This window comes from Megascapheus bottae, chromosome 35, assembly GCF_031878675.1.
Source record: "Megascapheus bottae isolate mThoBot1 chromosome 35, mThoBot2.hap1, whole genome shotgun sequence".
Taxonomy (NCBI): domain Eukaryota; kingdom Metazoa; phylum Chordata; class Mammalia; order Rodentia; family Geomyidae; genus Megascapheus; species Megascapheus bottae.
In genome coordinates this window covers 3,470,083-3,479,852 of record NC_143543.1, presented here as the reverse complement: position 1 = coordinate 3,479,852, position 9,770 = coordinate 3,470,083, and the positions used below count along the sequence as shown (strand labels likewise).

At 42.2% G+C, this 9,770-nt stretch overlaps 1 pseudogene; it reads left to right on the top strand.

The window, feature by feature from the left end:
* The first annotated feature begins 1,538 nt into the window (after window positions 1–1,538).
* LOC150042500 (PRAME family member 12 pseudogene) lies at window positions 1,539–2,978 on the top strand (annotated as a pseudogene).
* The last annotated feature ends 6,792 nt before the right edge of the window (window positions 2,979–9,770 follow it).

Here is a 9,770-nt window from a genome sequence, read left to right as displayed (position 1 = left end):
ATACTATCTACATATCTGAGACCGGAGGATCACAGTTCAAACACAGCCTGAGCAAGGTACACTCATATGTAGTACACAACCAAATAATCCAGAAGGGAAGCTGTGCTTCAAGTAGTAGATGGCTGACAATGAACAGAAAATCTCAAGGACAGTTCGCAGTTACTCAGTTCAAGGATCAGAACTGGCACCAACAATCAAACGAATATATCCATGACCAAAGACAAACAGATATAGATCAAATTTTGTAGAAAAGGTAAGGGGGGAAATTCAGCATCGAATACCAAATGATATGAAAGCAAGAGGCTTCTGTTCATATATTCGAACTCTTTCCACACATGAGAATGTGTGGATGAGAATGTGGGATGAGAATTCTCAGTTGCTAAAGCTGCAGTGGTTGAGATTTCAACCAATGTACCTTTCAAATGAAGACCAGATTCCATTTGCTTCATGTCTACCCATGCATACACACAGCTATGTGCACACACAATACAAAAAAAAAAGTTTTCATTTCAGGTACTGTTGGCTCTTCCTGTAATTCCATTATTCAGGAAGCAGAGGACTGAAAATTTCAGTATGATGCCAGCTATCCAGTATGTAAACAATAGAATTATGTCCTGCAAACTCCCCGAAAACAATTCTAGCATTCTTAGATGCTTAACTAGTACAGAACGCTGAGATCTCAGGGTGAAAGTTAAAATTCAATCTGTACAAAATATCGATGAGATAATTATAAAATTCTATAATTAGTGTTGTAGTTCATGTGAGAGAACAGTTGGCTTGACAAAATCTCTTCATGTACAGTGTCTGACTTTTGATTGAATTCCCATAGCAATTACAAACTTAAAAAGAAAGGAAGGGAGGTAGGAATCAAGAAAGTGACAGAGGGAGATTGAGAAGGAAGGAGGGAAAAGATGGAAGAGAAATTCCACATATATTTGCAGGCAGGTAGGAAGACAGGGACTGAGGGAGGGAAGGATGTAATGAGGCCAGGAGGGGAACAGGGAGGGATGAAGGGAAAGGAACAGGGTGGGGAGGGAGGGGCACAGGGTGGGGAAGAAAGGAGGAGGAAGAGAGGGAGAAGGAAAGAATGGAGTAAAAGAGACCAAGACCGAATTTCCAGATATCTCTGTAGATGCTATCAAGTTGGGCTGCATGATCTTCCTGAATGCTTTTAGTCTTAGGGCAGAGGGCCACCTGTGGAATGTCTGGAGAGATTAAAGTTCTAAGGGTAAGCCCTGTGTTAATCACTTGAAAGAGGAACAGGGCTGTGGCCTCTTTAACCCTATCACCTTGCTGCAAGCAGGAGTATCTCCAGTGAGATTAGTAGTCCACAAGTGCTGGGTGTGACTCAGTAGTCCCATTCGAAGTTGGTCTCTGATTGGAAGATATCCATTGAGGAGGGTGGAGTCAGGTTACAAAAATACCATGTGGCCAGAGAAGGACAGATTCTTGGAGCCTGTAGTCAGTTCCTGGCCCTGCTGAGATCCAGAGAGCTCCACATACCTGGACCCCATCTGGTCAACCTCAAGTCCATCAAGATGAGCATCAGAACTCCACCCACACTCCAGTGTCTAGCTGGGCGAAGCCTACTGAGCAACAAGAGTTTGGCCATCTCTGCCCTGAAGGATCTGCCAGAGCTGCTCTTCCCTCCTCTCTTCACCGAGGCCTATGCCCAGGGCTGCACAGGGGTGTTGAAGGCCACGGTTCAGGTCTGGCCCTTCCCATGCCTCCCCCTGGGGGACCTGGAAGAGTCACCAGACCTGGAGACCTTGAAAACCATCCTGGATGGACTCGATCTGCTACTGGCCAAGAGGAAGCAACCCAGTCAGTGCAAACTACAAGTGCTCGATCTGAGAAAAATGTACCCAGAGATCTGGATCCGAGGGTATCCATCCATGGCTCGAATAGCTTTTTCAGAGGGCCTGATAGAAAGGCCAACAATGAGTCACCTTTCAGCTGTGACTAAGGAGCCCCCCTTGAAAATCGCCTTGGACTTGACAATCAGAGATGACATTCAGAATGACCTCCAAGCCTGTCTACTCCAGTGGGTCTGGGAGAGGAAAAAACGAGTCAAGTTGTACTCGAAGAAAATGCACATTCTGTCAGGCTCCATCTCTAAAATCCAGAAAGTTCTGCCTGTGGTGAGCTTGGACTCCATCCAGGAGCTTGAAGTGAACGCGTTCTGGAATCGAGAAACCATGAAGACATTTGCTCCTTACCTGGGCCGGATGAAAAACCTCCATGTGCTCAATTTCTCCAAGATGAGGACCAACTACTCTTCCAGCACCAAGAATTTATATGTCCGCCAATATGCATCCCACCTGAGGAAGCTGCAGAATCTCCAGGTCCTTTCCATAAACAGCGTCTTCTTCCTTTATGGACAGCTACCTACCATCCTCAACAGCCTGACAACTTTGAAGACCTTATTTTTGACTTCGTGTCCCCTCAAGCAAGCTGATGTGAGGTTTTTGTCTCAGTGTCCCTGTACCAGGCAGCTCATACACCTTCGTCTTAGGAGTGTGTACATGGGCTATTTCGGTCCTGAGATCCTTTCAGCCTTGGTGGAGCAAGTGGCTAGCACGCTGGTTCTCCTGGCCTTAGAGGACTGTGACATCACGGATTTTCAGCTCTCAGCCATCCTGCCAGCTCTGAGTCAGTGCTCCCAACTCAAGGTTTTCAGCTTCTATGGAAATCGAATCTCCATGGCCAACCTGTACAACCTGCTGAACCACACTGCCCGGCTGGGGCAGTTGAGGCGAGGGCTCTATCCAGCCCCTCTGGAGAGCTACTGCCCTCAAAAGTGGTGGCTAGGGGACATTGACCGCGAGAGATTTGCCCAGGTACTGGCTAGCTTGGCAGAAATTGTGAGAGACATAAGGCCAACCCATGAGGTTCAGATCGGTACCAATTTTTCTCATTGCCGAAACAGGAGCCAGGTTTATAGCCTAGGCCCTGATGGATCTTGGATTCTCTTGTAGGAGAGTCTTCCTGGTGTTTCTGCTCTGTCTGACTAGTTGGGTGCATTTCTCCTTGAATCTCTTCTCAGCATCAGAAGTGGATGATGGGACAGAAGTGCATTCTCCGGGGCAGGGGTAGGGGGCACAGACCCCTCGTTTTGGTGTGAGTGAAAGTGATAGGGTGTCTGCTCCCCAGATTTTCAGTTCCATTGTAACTCAGGAACTATAGAGTTTCTGAGCACTATTGGGGTACATGTGTTCTGTGCACACTTCCTCAGGAATCTAAAATGAATTAAACCTGGAAAGAACCTGAGCAGGATTTTGATTTTCTTAATGGTTGTAAGCAAACCTAAGTTGTGTGGAAATTACTTACTGTCTATATTCTACTGTATCAGTCATTCAATAAATAAAAAATAAAACTGAAGGAAAAGCATGCGTGGAAATGTATCATTCTGGGGCTGGGAAACATGAGAAGGGGCATCAATGTGCGTGAAATACCACACCTACTACCTGGCCAATGTAACTGTAACCCCTGTATACATTACCCGAACAATAAAAAAAAAGTAAGAAAAATATAAAGATTGTATTAACACTGACTTTTCATCATGTTTCAAATTAACACTGATTTTATATCATATGTCAAATGTCATATTTAACAAACAAGTTTGTAAGAAGGGAACCTCAATATGCAATCACAGGCACATTGGTTTTAGAACATAATTAAAATTGAGCTGAAAGAAGAGGTATCAATGTGTGAGAAGTAATGCACATAGTACCTGGTGAATGTAACTGCAACCCCTCTATACATTACTCTGACAATTAAAAAAAATAAATTAAAAAATAGAAAAAAATTATGCTGAGTTTGTATGTCATAGATACATATCACTCCATATAATATTACATTATATCTATAGAGTATATATCCCATCATAGATTTTTATGTTTTTCTAGTTATGTTTATATCTCTAAGACCATCTCAATAACCTTGGCCCCCCAAATATTGAGTCATCACTCTTATACTGTTTGGATCTAATATCAACATATCAAGGAGACCATGGGCCTTTTGTTCCTTTGGTCTTAATTTATCTCACTCACCATGATTTGCTCTACTTCCCAGCAAATGCCATTATTTTATCTTGTCTCTTGGCTATGTAGAATTCCATTGTAGCACATTTTTTTGTATCCATTCATCTGTACAGGGGCATCTGGGTTGTTTCCATTGCGTGGCTATTGTGAATGAAGCAGCAATGAACATAGCTGAGCAGGAATCCTCATGATATCCCAGGTTATGATGTTCAGGGTAGATGCCCAGCAGTGGTATCACTGGATCATAGGAAAGGTATATATTTTGGGGGTGTTTGTTTGTTTGTTTGTTTTGAGAAACCTAGAAACTGCCTTCCACAGTGACTGAACTAGTTTACATTCCCACCAGCATTGCAGTAGGGTTCCTCTTTCTCCACATTCCTGCCAGCATTTGTTGTTGTCTGAGTTCAGAATACTGGCCATTCTGATTGGGGAAAGGTGGTATCTTATGGCTGTTTTTATTTGCATTTGCTTTATGACCATGAATAATGATAATTTTCTCATATATTTTTCCATTAACCTCTTCTTTTCATAAGTCTCTCTTTAGTTCCCTGGCTCATTTAGTGATTGGCTTGTTGGGCTTGGGGGTGTGAGGGATTAGTTTCTTAAGTCCCCTGTAGATATTGGATATTAGGCATTTGTCTGATTTATTATTGGTAAATATCTTTTCCCACTTGGTTGGCTGTCTTTCTACATTAGTAGCTATGTCTTTGCCTGTGCAGAAACTTTTTATTTGTAGGTAGTCCCATTTGTAGTGTCTCTCTCTGATCTGTTGTGACCCTGGGACTCTGTTCAAGAAGTTTTTGTCTGTGCCTATGAGTTCCAGTGTCTCTCCTTTTCCAACATGTAGCAGTTTCAGGGATCCAGGTCTGATATTGAGTTTTTTAATCCATTTTGAGTAAATGTTTGTGCATGGTGACAGGCTGGGATCCATTTTTAGTTTTCTGCATGTGGCTGCTCAGGATTGAAATAATAATTCATCTCTCTCCTTCCAAGATTTGTAGCAAGGTTATATAATTAACTAAACTATTTAAAGTAAGAATTGAACCTTTCTATATGCCCCTGTGAAAAAATATTTACAAATCTTCAGAAGAGATTCACAATGACTAAACGAAAAAGGTTAGAATTTAGTAGCTCAAAAGTTTCTGTCATATTTTAGTCCCTAGTTTATGTGTAGCAAATGAGTTTTTAATTGGTTCCTCAAATCATGACCTATCAAAAGATGTTCCTCTAGCATTTCTGCCTGAACCATGACTTGGTGATTACAAAACACTCAAGTTATCAGATTGAAATTTCAATTAGCTACTCCATATCTCAAATGAGTTTGGGATCTGTGACATAGCTTTCAATTAGTGCTCTAAGGTTAGCTATCACTTGCTTTTAAAAACTGTATAAATTCTGCCACATTCCCAGAACCCTGAAGATTCATGAAGCAATCAATGTTCTATTATTAAACACATCTGAGTTTTGGTTCCTACCATGACAAACCATATAATTATACCACTAAGTTCTTCTAAAATTCAAACTGCTTTTTCCAAAATGGTGAGACACACTCTATAATCTTGGCCAAATCATGTAAACTTTTTTTTTAAAAAAAGCAGTTTCTTCTTTTTAAAAAAAATATATAATATACATATTAGAACTAACACCATGGTTCATATCTGCAATCTTCTCTACTTAGAAGGCTAAGATATGAAGATCGGTGTTCAAGACTAGCCCAATTAGCAAAAAGCCAGAAGTGTAGCTCTGGCTCAAGAAGAAGAGTACCAAAGTTTAGTGAAAAAAGTGACAGCAACTAGTCCCTGAGTTCACACACACACACACACACACACACACACACACACACACACAAATTATAAATAACTGTTTATCATTACCATGTCTCACAAAAAGTACATTTTCAGTATCAAAGTACGTAGACTAGAATATGAAAAGAAATTTTATTCCTCTCTCCCTCTCTCTCCCTCTCTCTCTCTCTCTCTCTCTCTCTCTCTCTCTCTCTCTCTCTCTCTCTCTCTCTCTCTCTCTCTCTCTCCCCAAGATTGTTAATAGTAAATTAACAATTAAGAGTGAGAAAACAGCTCAGAACTACTGCCTTGCAATAATTATAGGTATTCATGAGTTAGAAATTAGTAGGATCAAAAGTTCAAGACCAGCCTGAGATTTGAGGATTTTGATTTGAAGCCAGCCCAGGCAGAGAAGTCTTTAAGACTCTTCTCCAATTAAAATCACAGAAAAAGTTGGAAATGGCAATATGGCTAAAGTGGTCGTGTGCTAGCCTTGAGCCAAGGAACTCACAGACAGTGCCCAGGACCAAAGTTCAAGCCTCAGAAAAAAAAAAGAAAGAAAGAGGAGGAGGAGGAGGAGGAAGAGAGAGGGGGGAGAGCAGCATTATTTCCAATGAAATGTTTAAAAACAAGCATCACTACAAATTGCCTTTTTGAAAAATTCTGTTGTGCCAAACAAGAGGTTTCTTTATGACATTTACATGCATGGTAAATACATAAAACTTATAGAAGAAATTATGTAGACCCTTAAGATGTACATAGACACACAAATATATAAATACCCACCATCATTCTTTATAAGTGATTTTTATGATAAAGTTCCTTACTGTACATAAACTATATCTCAATAAAACCTATGCTGAATTGAAGAAAAATAATATAGACCTGCCCTAGGGTTAAAGGGAACTTTATGACCATACATTTGAAAAATACACAGTTCCTGCTGTGTTAAGCAGGAAAACAACACCTCCCTCTATTAGTTTCCTAGAACTCCAATATCAAAAGATCACTGGCTTAAACAACAGAAATGTATTTGTTCATTTTTCTGGAGATCACAAGGCCAGGATCATGGTGCCTTATTTTGTTCCTCCTAGTCTTTCCATCTATGCACACTTATTAGACACCTTATGAAGACATTAGCTGTATTGTATTAGGCCCCCAAATTAAGCTCTCATTAACTTTAATTATTTCTATGAAGGTTCTTTGTAGACACAGTCATGCTTCATGTTCATGAATGGGAGAAATTGAACATGTGAATAGAGAGGACAAAATTCAGCTCACAGAAAGATCTAATTCATGAACTAGTAGGAATACTTAGCCCTTCTTTTTTTTTGCCAGTCCTGGGCCTTGAACTCAGGGCCTGAGCACTGTCCTTGGGCTTTCTCAAGGCTAGAGCTCTACCACTTTGAGCCATAGCACCACTTCTGGTTTTTGAGTCATTTATTGGAGATGAGTCTCACAGGGACTATTATGCCTGGACTGGCCTTGAATCACAATCTACAGATCTCATCCTCCTGTGTAGCCATGATTACAGGTGTGAGCCACCTGCACCGAGCTTCAACATTGATTTTAAAGTATAAACTGGTTTATTCGGTTGCACAATAAGATAATGTTTGCACTGAAAAATCACACTTGGCAGTTACAAAATGACAAATTATAGTCAGGCCCGGTGGCTCATGCTTTTAATCCTAGCTATTCAGGAGGCAGAGATCCGAGGATCAAGGTTCAAAGCCAGCCCAGGCACAAAAGGACCTGAGACTCCAATTAACCTCTAGAAAATGGGAAGTGAGGCTTAGCCCTAGGGTAGGGCGGTAACTTGAGCAGAAGAGCTCAGGGACAAGGCCCAGGCCCAGGGATAGGGTGGTAACCTTGAGCTAAAGAGCTCAGGGACACCGCCCTGGATGAGTTCAAACCCTATGACCCACAAAAGAAAAAAAAAGTGACAGATTAGATTCAATATCCTAAATCTCACACTTCCCCAAGTTTTTCACATTCTCAGTAACATTCCCTATGAAGCCACTGGACAGCAGAGGGCGCTCTTTGGCTAAAATCCAAGCTCTTTTTAAGTCAAAGTTTTTAGGACAGAAGATTTAACCTTAAACTCAGTAAAACATAAGAGTCCAGGCATGGGGAGTTGGAGGGGGGGTTCCTATCTCTAATCCTAGTAACTCAAGAGGCTGAGGGCTGAGCTGTGTTGGAAACCAGCTCCCAAAGGAAACACAGGAAAGTCCATGAGACTCTGATCTCCAAATAACCACCAAAAATCTAGATGTGGAGCTGTGGCTCAAGTGACAGAGAACCAGACTTGAGGAAATAAAGCTCAGGGGCATCACCCTGAGTTCAAGCACCACTACCACCACCCGCCCAACACGCCACTTAAATGAACACTAAACTTTATTTAGACAGAATAGTATATCAAAATAGAACATTTTTGAAGGATAATTCACTAAGATCTTTGCTTTTTTAGCACTTAGTCTCTTCCAGATAAGTGTATTTATTTGATTGACTCCACTAAGAACAAATTATAAGTCAAACACTAACTCATTCATCCATTCAATCCTGGCTATCATTACAAGAAACTATGAGGCCCTGTAATAATACACTCAGTGTGCTTTCAGACCAGAATACTTTTTTTTTTTTTTTGCCAGTTCTGGGGCTTGAACTCAGGGCCTGAACACTGTCCTTGGACTTTTCTCAAGGCTGGAGCTCTACCACTTGAGCCACAGTACCACTTCCAGCTTTTTTCTATGTATGTGGTACCAAGGAATTGAACCTGGGTACTCATACATATTAGGCAAGCACTCTACCACTAGGCCAAACTTCTGGCCTCAAGACCAAACTACTTGTAAATTCCCATACTCTGGGGGAATTAAACGTCATATTGGATCCACTGGAGAAAAGAATAAGGCAGAGGCAGGTGGGTCACACCTGTAATCCTAGCTACTCAGGATGCTGAGATCTGAGGTTCAAATATAGCCTGGTCAGAAAAGTGAATTAACCACCAAAACGCTAGAAATGAAGGTGTGGCTCAAATGGTAGAGTATCAACCTCAAGCAGAAAAAGGTCAGGGACAATACTCAGGCCCTGAGTTCAAGTGCCAGTACCAAGACTGAAGTAAATAAGGTAAGAAAAAGAGAGAGGGAGGGATAAAGGAAGGAAAGGAGGGAGGGAGAGAGGAAGGAAGGGAGGAAGGATGAGGAGAGGGGAAGGAGAGGGGGGAGAGGGAGGGGGAGAGGGAAGGGGAGGAAGAGGAGGAGGGGGAAAGGGGGCAGAGCTTCTCTAGTAGTTAACTGCAGAAATACTCTGGGCTCTGGGTGTGCATTCTCAGGAGATAAATGACTTTGTAACAACTGAATGTTAATATGTGACAACATCTGCCCTGGGCATCTCTATTGCATTTAGTTTTGGGTGCCAGCCCTGAAGCCTCAGGATCACAAGCTGAAAAAAAAAAAACTAACTACCGGAGAAGCTCTGCTCCCCCCCCTCCACCTCTTTCCCCATCCACAATGAGGAAAGCTCTGGCACCCCACTTCACCGGCCTCTCGGTGCATCTGATTTTTAAATTCATCAACCCAGGGCCATCATCCTATCTTGGTGGCCCTTTGGGAGCCCTGCAGATTTTCCTGCTGGCTGCCTGGTGTTGAAGGATCAGGAAAACCCCACGCTCCACCTTTTCCTTATGGTTGTTGTTTGTTGTTGCAGAGACTCCAAGACACAGTCTTTGGGTTCCAGCATCAGCCTTCTCCGGGGCTCACTGGGTTGACACTCGTCTCTGATCATTTGCAGGGATGCAACCCTGAAAAAAAGAAATGCAAATAATAATAATAATAATAATAATGGAGGTTAGGTTGGGTCAGGGGGTTTCTCCGCTGACCCAAACTGGTCTTTCTGGAGGGGAGAGGTGTCGGTGAAGTGCAGGAAGCAGCGTCCCCTCCCCCTTCAC